The sequence below is a fragment of the Manduca sexta genome, unplaced genomic scaffold, assembly GCF_014839805.1.
Source record: "Manduca sexta isolate Smith_Timp_Sample1 unplaced genomic scaffold, JHU_Msex_v1.0 HiC_scaffold_3715, whole genome shotgun sequence".
Taxonomy (NCBI): Eukaryota; Metazoa; Arthropoda; class Insecta; order Lepidoptera; family Sphingidae; genus Manduca; species Manduca sexta.
In genome coordinates, this window is record NW_023594814.1 from 546 (window position 1) to 11,844 (window position 11,299).

The window sequence follows — 11,299 nt, forward strand, 5'->3', positions numbered from 1 at the left end:
TAGGAATATTAATTATTCACCATGTACCTAAGTAGTCGTAACAATTCGATAGTTTGCAACGTTTTGGGGTCTCATCATTATACTCCCCTGAGTTCTAAGTCAGTTCGAATCATGTAGTATCCATTTGACGGGGGTGAGAGAGCTGACGGTGGTGACGATGGCAGGTGATCAACGGCCTGCCGGGCGGCGCGGGGTGTGCAGCGGGCGCAGGCGCCAGCGTGGCATCCTGTGGCGGTTACTCGTGCCGGAGAGTCGCGCCGCCGTGTCGCCTCCTCGCCGCCTCCCGCAGCGCCCGAGAAGCAAGTGGCCTGCGCGAGCGCATCCACACGACTCGGACGAGCTAGCTCCGCGAGCGCCTTCCTCCGATGACGACGACACTAAGGTACCACTAACGCATTAGATGCCACACACTAACTACGTGTCATCAGCCATTATCTGCTGCTAGGTTGATGTAGAGACACAGGTACAGGAGTTCACCTAAGTTAAGCACTAACAAATTAGCAGTTGCTGCAATAGATGCGTCGCTAATTCGTCGGACATTGTTGATGAACGATGGTATAATTCGTATAATTAGTACACGGCCCTCACTTACGTATCCCCTTGGGTGTTGCAGGTGGAGACGCCCGTGCGCTTCCGCACATCGCCGCCGCTGGAGGCGCTGAAGCCGCGGCGGAGCGGCGCGTGCACGTGCGCGGCGGGCGCGGGCGGTGCCGGGGGGAGGCAGGGCTCGCGGACCGCGCGCCGCCCTCGCCGTCGCCGACGCATCGCGCTGCCACCTCCGCGCCGACATCGCCCCGCGCTAGACTTCGATAAGATGCAGCAGGTATGCTCACCCCACGGACACTTCAAACTTGAACAATACTAGACTGACATGCCCTAGCATCCGACATAAAATCCCCGACTTACAAGGGGTATTTTATCTCCTGTCTTAACAAGAGTGAATGCGGCAGGTAGGTCGTCACACCTCCGTGAACACTATACCGTATCTTTAGCTCGCAACGAAATCAATATACAATGATAGAAGACATATACGTAGCTCTACAATATTTCGTAAGGGCATTTGGTATCTATTGTAGAGAACGCGCGCCCATTCCTCTATTATACACAACAAAACATTAGCCCCTATTTAAAGCAAGTCTCCTCATACGAAAAGAATCTACTTCTTAAATAATATAACGTGCTGTACTTGTGATCGTAAATTTATTTAAAGTACTTGATACTCTATTATCATTGACGCATGCCATTGTTTCGCTTAACATCGATAAACACGAGATGACTTTAAATATACAATAAATTGACTCTACAATATACATTATTAAAATAAAGTTCATAATGAAAAAACATATTTATCCACTTTATGAAATAAATACATTCTAACTTAAATTAATTTGGGGCATACTAAACTAAAAAAACAAAAGCCTTAAAAGTTTTGTAACCCTTGCCTGTATTATTTTATAATTGTTGTAAGTGGCCGGCGAGGGTTATTATTAGTGGCGCTGGTGGCGAATGGGTCAGGGCGCCTGCCTCGCGCGGCCGGCATACTAATGTGGCGAGGGGATGGCGCCCGCCACGCCGACGGCTGACTCTCAAAACATAAACAATAACAAAATCCATTCATAGCATAGTCTACTTAGACTCTATTTTTACGACTATCCGCAACATTTTACTTTTAACATATTGTAAGTTTTTCTTGTACCGATTCTTATAAATTATAGTTCCATTAACAGTAAATAGTAAGTTGGCCTGTCTCTAATTGACAGATAGAAGAAAAAATACATTAGTCCCCTTGTTATTTGAACACTATTTTTCCTACACACTCGTGTCTCAGCGTATTGCGTAATGAACGCAGTGCGATGTCGTGCACTACTTACTAAATATAGGCTTTTACCATTGGTTCGTGTACCTCTTGTGATATAAAAATATATAGATACATAAACTAAAATACGTGGAAACTATTGCCTATTACTTTAATAAAAGCAAAAGGCTAGCGAATGTAACCCAATAGTAACAAACTTTTTATTTGTGCGAAATTCTCTTACAAAAACCGCCTTCTATTCATCGTCGTCGTCCAATTTTATTCTAAAATATTTGCTATTCGGAATTCGTTACAATATATTTTGTAAGCTGAAAGCCGAAACTGTTCAAAATCTGTTAGTTGTGAGCAGGGTTGTTATGGATATGAAATTTCGGATATGGATATAGGAATAAAATTATATCGGTTTCGGATTCGGTTACGGATATGTAATTATTTCGGATTATCCGTTAGTTTCGGTTACGGATATTAGATTAAAGTAAAATAAAAATATTTTGAAATACAGTACGGCGACGATTACTAATTGTCATCGTCGATTATTAATTATCGATGAACTAATTGGGCGACATGGGTGTTCGGAAAACCTCTTAATTTGAGATGAAGTTTCAGTGAAATAGTGCCACCTCCTTTCCGTGAAAAGTTTTATCACACTGTTTACATTTTGCAAAACAACCTTTACTTGATGGACGCATTTTGTCCTTATAAATAAATTTACTACGTAACAGAACATTTTTTTCACTTTATTAAATTAAGTACCTACCTAGTCCTAAATGAAAAAAATACTATTTATGAGTTAGGTTATGTTATGACTAAAAATAACAAACTATACCAAATTCACGTGGCGCGTGAGCGGTGGAACAAAAATCTGTCGGAACATATTATCCATAACTTATCCGAAACTATTATAACGGATACGGTTACGGTTGCATTTTTATTTCGGATATCCGATAGTTTCGGTTTCGGTTACGGAGCTCTATAACATCTCTGGTTGTGAGCTCAGATATATTAATTTTACACTGTTATGTAATTCGTATATAACTAAAACGACATATTTTACGATAGGAAGAACTTAAATGAAAAATAAAAAAAACAATTAAAGATTTGGTATTGAGTTCATCTTCGGTCTATGAAGATGTTTTACAATTACTTTAAATCATCACTCTAAAAGATAATCGTCATCATCCGAAGAGTGTACACTAAAAGATAATTTCCATACAATCGAAACATTTGGTAAATAAATAAAATATTATTTTCAAATTAATAACCACATACACTGTCTTGACTACCTTCAGTCTACGACAAGAACGCGGCGTGTACCAACAACACCTAAATATGTGCGAATTACGATCATTTGTCTTGTCGCACCAGCAGCATTTCAATGCAAAGCAGACTCATCAGCCGCTGAGCTATACGCAGGTATATAAATAGGAAATATACTAGGATGTAAATAATATATCTGTTTAATGTGTTAGTATAGTATCCGGTGATTTCAGGTTAAAGTAAAATAGTTCGCTTCGCTGTAGTCTGTCGGCATCGTTTGCACCTCCCGTATCGACACGAAATATTATAATACTAGCTTTTGCTCGCGGCTCCGCCTGCGTTATAAAGTTTTTCAGGCTAAAGTTTTCCGTTATAAAAATAGTAGTTTCCCGGGAGCCTATGTTCTTCCCAGGGTCTCAAACTGTCTCCATACCAAATTTCATCTTAATACGTTAGGTAGTTTTTGAGTTTAACACGTTAAGGCAGACAGATGCAGCGGGGACTTTGTTATATTATTTAGAACTTTTAAGTGAAACAATCCCGTCATACATCATTGTTGCATAACTTTAACCGTTTACGCAGCGCAGGCAACGGAAGCTCTCAAAACTCATAATTTTCCCCGTTTTTGCAACATGTTTCATTACTGCTCCGCTCCTATTGGTTATAGCATGATGCTATATAGCCTATAGCACTCCAGGAACAAAGGGCTATCCAACACAAAAATATTTTTTCAGTTCAAACCGGTAGTTCCTGAGATTAGCCATTACTGCTCCGCTCCTATTGGTCATAGCGTGATGATATATAACTTTGAGCACTCCACAAACAAAGGACTATTCAACACAAAAATATTTTTTCAGTTCGAATCGGTAGTTCCTGAGATTAGCCATTACTGCTCCGCTCCTATTGAATATAGCGTGATGATATATAGCCTATAGCTCTCCACGAACAAAGGGCTATCCAACGCAAAAAGAATTTTTCAGTTTGGACCGGTAGTTCCTGAGATTAACCATTACTGCCCCGCTCCTATTGGGTATAGCGTGATGATATACCTAGTCTTGCCATAAATATTGTAATAAAGAAAAAAGAAAATTGTTAACTGCAAATAACATTTATTACTTTTACAGTGTGTCAGTTTAATACATAAATATAAAACAATTAAAAATATAAAAGCTTATTCGAAGTGGTCTCCATTGGCTGCAATACAGTCCTTTAAACGATGAGGCCAGTTATCAATAGAAGCACGCACTCTTTCCATGGGAAAATTCTTCACTGCCAATCGTATAGATTGTTTTAGGGACTCAAATTATCATGGCGTTTAGAGCAAGCTGTACTCTCTAAAACTGACCACAAATCATAATCCAGCGGATTAAGATCGGGACTAGACGACGGCCAGTCTTCAGCTCTGATGAAGTCCGAAACGTTCGATTCCAACCAAGACTGCGTGGACCGAGCTTTATGACCCGGCGCCGAGTCTTGCTGGAAGGACCATACTTGGTTATTGAACATGGTGATGTTAAGGGGCTTAACTACCTTCTCAAGAATGGTATCTTGAGACACTTGTGCCGATGTTTTGATACCTTTTCACAAAAATATGGCTCAGTCACTCCTTCATAGCTAACACCCCACCAAACCATCACTGAAGTCGGATAATGTCCACGTTGCACTCTGTCGACTAATTGGGAAGCTTCCTTAGAGCTTTGAGCATAAATACGGTCATTTTGTTTGTTAAAATGTTGCTCAATTGTAAAAATTTTCTCATCCGTAAACAAAATTTTTCTGTGACCTCCCTTTGCGTACCGCTTCAGTAGTTGTTTCGATTTTACCACCCTATTCTTCTTTAAATTATCAGTTAAGAAATGGCCAGTGCGTCTCTTATAGGCTGCAAGTCCTAAGTCATCTTTTAAAATACGCGACATGGTTCTAGGTGCTATCTTCATTTCCCGAGATAAAATCTTTTGCTTTCGGACAGGATTTCTTCGAATTCTTTCCCTTACTGCTTTGACCACCTTTTTCGTACGAACACTACGTGGACGGCCAGATCTTTTCTGTCACAAACAGAGGAGGTCTCATTGTACCTATTAATAGCCCGGTACACAAACATTTTACTAATACCAAGTGTATGGAGAGTTTTAAAATTGCATTTGGCTCCATACCTACTTTGTGTAATGCTATCACAGCGATTCGGTTCTCTTTATCACCCCACACCATTTTAATATCGCAAAATATTTTACAATGTATTGGCGCCAAAATGAGAAAACACAATGAACAATCGTATAAAAATGACAGATTCGAAATTCAAATGTAATATTTTTTTATAATTAAGTGTAACAGTATTTATGGCCAGACTAAGTATAGCCTATAGCACTCCACGAATAAAGGGTTATCCAACGCAAAAAGAATTTTTCAGTTTGGACCGGTAGTTCCTGAGATTAGCCATTACTGCCCCGCTCCTATTTGGTATAGCGTGATGATATATAGCCTATAGCACTCCACGAACAAAGGGCTATCCAACGCAAAAAGAATTTTTCAGTTTGGACCGGTAGTTCCTGAGATTAGCGCGTTCAAACAAACAAACAAACAAACAAACAAACAAACAAACTCTTCAGCTTTATATAATAGTATAGATAATATTTCAAATATTTGCTCTTTTTTAACAGAACAATCACATAGTTTTGTATTGTGTAGCATAGTACTGGTAAATATGCGAGGGATGAGTGATGGATGGATGGATGGATGGAGGGATGGGTGAGTATTATATATCCGACTGGTTAACATCGTATTAGTTCATAATGGAAATCTGTGTCTAAAACGGACGGGCTCAATGGGTCTTAATGAAAGCAGTTTATCGCTTTTCATGACTGAACGTTGCCCTTGACAAGAACACCAACCAACACGCTAAACATACACCACTAACTAAACCACACTAAACACCGCAACATAATTCTGGCAATCGGGACTCCATTGCAAGTATCAACTGCAGTAAAGTGACTAGCCGGATTAATAAAACATAAAAGCGTGTACACTCCCTAAACAAGTCACAATGCGCATAGCAACCAGTGGAGGCTCCCATGTCCTCAGTCCTTATGTTAGCAATCGTCGCTAACAACCCGCACATGTGCCACGGGGCCCGAGTTCCCACGCTCGCACACATGTCTTGCACTGGGAGACAATACCCTGAGCCCGGGGGCTCACGTACCCACCATTCTAAGCTTATGTCCACAGTTAAAAGTTTTGCCTACCTTGATCTATGCTAAAACCCGTTAGCTCAATGAGGTGCTGAACATAAAATAAAACTTATATTCTGGTTTATCATAAATTCGAAAAATTTAAATAGAGCCTCCCGCCCCAAGCAAATTACTAAATAAAAAGGAATAATTGACTGGAATAATAAATTATTTAGTAACAACAAACCATACTATTATTATTCTATTTGAGTAAGTTCAATTTGTTTTTTATCTTAATTATTTTGAATCCTGTCATTTCAAGTTATGTTGCGTCTGCTTACGGCTATAAACACTGGATTTTTTCGAATACGCTAGGCTGTCACACGGCGCGATCTGAGGGCGCATAGCCGTTATCAGCTGTCACACGTCCCTTATCGGATAGCGAGGTCAACGACACAATATGTTGCATATTTACCGTGCGCCGGTAACGGGCCATTATAATAATATAATCACTTCAAAGTATATGCTCGATCTTCAATCAATATTGATTTGATAAGCGGTAAGTACTGAAAGACAGATGATCTTAAAATAGTTTCAACAATTTGGCTATTCTACATAATAGTAACAATATCTGGCCCGAGTACACGGTCCCACAGTTCCTAGGGATATTTGAAAATTGGGTTTATTTTGTATTTTTGATACAAATCTGGTTATTGCACTTACAAACTGTCGTACCAGAGTAAAAAGATACTCGGAATTATTGTTATATTTGCTTTAACACTCAAATTGTCCAATAATATCGTCCCATTGCGCAAAAGCTGTAGAGTATACGTATATTATATTAAACATATTTGCATTTGCTATAATCTTCTCCAGTGTTTATATAAAACCGGTATTTAAACCGGTAGCCGTTTTATGTTTTGTAGAAATAAACGAGGTTAACCACTTATCGTCTTTCGTGTATTTATTTTGAGGCGTCGATTTATTTTCCATATTATTATACCTATTGTTTATATGAGATGAAAACTTTAGGTTAATTGCGATATTTACACGTGTCCCGTGTGTTTGTTTATTCAATATCTAACGCGACGAGCCTAGCCGTTTGATGTATAGGCAGACGGAACTAATGGCCTGGACATCACTAAACAAAGCAGGCTATGAAATTAGAAAGCGATATAGACTAAGCCTTCTTAGTGTTTCAGTCTGTTTTTATTCTAGTCTAATTTTCGCTATTTGAATATAAAGTTTGATTCCTTGTCAGTAAAGACATTGAACAGTCGACAGTAAATGAGACTAAAATTCTTCGAACGGTAGAAAAATAACAAAACCATTTTCAAAGGACAAACCTTATTTTTCTCAATAAGAGAAAATGGGAAACATTAGCATCAGCAGGAGTCCCCTAATATATAGCAGCGGATCAGTTCGGTGTTGCGACTCCCCGGCGCACACATCATTAATCCCCAAAATTTAATTTTGCATATTCTACACAAAGGGTAGATAGAATCTTATTTATATTCATTTTACGCGTATTAAATAATATCGTAACATTACATTTGAAGTCATGCCTCCATTATTAACGAAGTAAGCCGTGATGTAACTCCTGCACTTCGCCAAGTTTCCGTTCTTGAATCGTCCTGTGATGTAGTCCATAGTTTACTAGTTTATCGTTATACCGAGCAGTGATTCCAACTCAGGACAAATTACGTATATTTTTGATCTAAGTAAGATCTGAAGTACCTTTATTAATCCTCTGGTCATCTCACCAACAGAACGACAGGTCACAGCAAAAGTACGCGAGTGTCCAAATATCTATTAGTCTACGGGCTTCATCACCCCTCAAGTTGTCCGGTAGATTAAAGTACTTACAGCGCAGCTCTATCAGCCATTTGTTTGAAATTAAATTATATTAAATCGTTTGCCAATTCACGCCGGATGATTGATGTTTTGATAAAGGCTTCGGTATGCCGTTTGGCAGTAAGCTCCAAATTGTGGACATTAAAGGGATACGCGAAGAGACGGAAATGTGCTTCATAAACTATTAGTATGTGCTCTTATAATATAACGTAAGTACTATATATAATCCGGTAATAAAAATAGAGACCAGCTAGTTTCCCTTACGCAACTGAATAAGGAAATCAGGACGTTGAATTACATATCTCTGCCTGGCTGCCTTACGGTTGTCATTCTGCGATATATTTTATATTCCATAATAGATTAATTACATGAACCTATATTAATGGTATACTTTAAGCTTTTATTTTATTTAACAATCTATTTTGTAGTATAAATTCCATTTATTTCCAATACTACACATTTCTCGGGACTACATCGATCGGCATCCAGGAACGTACGCTCAAATATAATCCGGAAAAATGAGATGAAATTTCACAGAATAGCTATCCTATTTTAAATTAATTCTGAGAAATCTCTGCAATTACTAAGATGTAGAGGTGTATCGTGGAACATTTATATATTTCTTTTAATTTACTGCAATACATATATTTGTACCTATTGTTTTCATTCTGAGAAAGTGTTTTGTAATAATCCTAATGTTTTTTGAAAGCAGCAATTAAACATACTTCAATGAACACGTTGTACTGTTTTGTTATAGTAAACACGGAGAGGTTTTATTAGCATAAGATCAGAAAGACATTGATGCGCCTAATGGTCAACTATCACCACACTCCAACTACCTTAGTGGCTGTATCATAAGTCCTACGCATTCTCTGAGGATAGGCAAGGGAGTTCGTTTGTAGAGGTTCGTTATCAACAGGGTAACAGTATAAAACCTAATAAACTTCATAAAATATTCGATAAGTACGAAAACTAAGACAAACTTTATCTCGACCAACGACGCAAACTCTAATGAAGACAAACTACCCCTAAACGCAAGTATATTGACATTTTCGTCAGAAACATTTATATTTGAGAACATTTTCGATCAATCAAGAATCCTGAGGACTGTGGGTCAACAACCTTATGCCACATCGTAAGAACATGATCTTCATGTAACTTAACAGAGTAAGCTCTTCCCACGTAGGCGCGTCTATTTTTGCGAAAATCAATACATTACTAAATTGAAGCTACGATACGTATCTCTATTTCGTTTTTTCTTTAAAACTATGTCTGCCGTCACTTTTGTCCCCATGATAGGCACACGAGCCTCAATATTATTAACTTGCCATCTTATTCAAACAACCATGAAAGTATATTTATAAATAGTGTATTTATGGATAATGTATAAACTGCCGTCCGCTGTTGGACATGGGTGAATGAGGCAGACGGCAGACTGTTCGCGGGCGCGCATTCTCATTGAAGTGGTTCCATGGCGACCGTCAATGAGCGCCGCGCCTCGCCGTCGCGAGTCGGTTGCGTTCGGCGTCATTCGGCGATGTTCGGCAACGTGCGCGCGCAATCCCGACAAATCGCCCTTTTTTAGTCTGATGGCCCATGACTCGAATAATATTCAGTGTCGTGGTTTTTATTTGCCACTTGATTATAATAAACTGGTTTACTTATCGTGATTATTTTAGGTTTGAATACTTAAGTACTTCTTTACAATTAAATAATTTGCTTCTTTACAAATTACGTATTATACAGTAATATCTTAGAGTAAATCTACTACGATGAAGTCAGTTACATATATATATACCTACATAGAATACAACATAGGATAACCGCACAAAGCATCCAGAATGAATTAGCTCCTTTCAGCTCTACTCTAATCTATTTGTGTATAGAAATATGGGACAGCTCTTCAGGCAATAGAATTATCAATGATTGCAGTTGTATCAGCCCCAGGGAAAACAGACGCGTGGCTTTGTAACCTAACTATGTTTCCTGCTTTTAAGGTGACTGTAACTAAAAAATTCAGCGTCATGTTTAGTAATACCAAAAAATAAAGTAAATAATAAAAATAATAATATCAGCCCTGTATTATATACTTTTGCCCACTGCTGAGCACGGGCCGCCTCTACTACTGAGAGGGATTAGGCCTTAGTCCATTACGCTGGCCTAGTGCAGATTGGTAGACTTTACACACCTTCGAAATTCCTATAGTGAGCTTCTCAGATGTGCAGGTTTCCTCACGATGTTTTCCTTCACTGTTAAAGCGAACGATAAATTCACAAAGAATACACACATGATTTTAGAAAAGTCAGAGGTGTGTGCCCTTGGGATTTGAACCTGCGGACATTCGTCTTGGCAGTCTGTTCCACACCCAACTAGGCTATCGCCGCTATGCTATATAAAAATAAAGTGACTAATACTAAAATCGGATAAGTATTAGTTTTTATGTGTTATTTAGCAAACGTATGTTGCATTGCAGCTGAAGGTGGGCGGCGGCGGCGTGCGGTCGTGGCGCGCGGTGGGCGGCGCGCACGGCGGCGAGCTGTCCGTGTTCTGCTGGTGATGGCGCCCGCCCGCGCACCCCGCGCACCCCGCGCGCAGGTGGCTCACTACTCATTTTGATTAGGAGATGGCTGGTGGTTCAGTTTTACTTTTATACGGACACAATAGTGACCGCATTGCACCTGACGGTAAGCTTAGTGGGATTCAGATAGAGTATCGACTGCCGGTTTCGTCAGTCGTCAAATTATGTTGACTCGGTTCAAATCGGATAAACAGAATCTGATCCCGGCTCGCGAAACACTCGAGTGGCTACTCGGTGGCCTCACCGGGGCGGGTTTTACATCTCGTGAACGTTGGTCCCTGTAAAGGCGGATACTAATATCTGACTGTCAACAAATTATCGAGACACCCAGCTAGGGGCGAGTGAGATTAAGACATAAATCATGCTCACAGTAATTTTCCAGTACCTAAACAATGCGTTAATAGTGGTGTTGAATTTGTCTGCAGAGTGTCCCTGACGTGCGGCGCGGGCCGGGCCGCGCGCGCCGCGCCGTAGTGTCGCCACGCTCCGCCGCGCTCCGCCGCGCCCCGCCGCGCCCCGCCGCGCCCCGCCGCCCCCGCACCACGGCGCGTCTCCCGGTTGTATAATAGTGATGCGACTCGAATGATCACATACACCTGCAATCGTTCGGATCACTCCCCTTGTCGATTA

The 11,299-nt window shown here is 40.1% G+C and overlaps 1 pseudogene; it reads left to right on the top strand.

Annotated features, from left to right (window-relative positions):
* The first annotated feature begins 201 nt into the window (after nucleotides 1-201).
* Nucleotides 202-11,293, top strand: LOC119193186 (annotated as a pseudogene).
* Nucleotides 11,294-11,299: the final 6 nt, after the last annotated feature.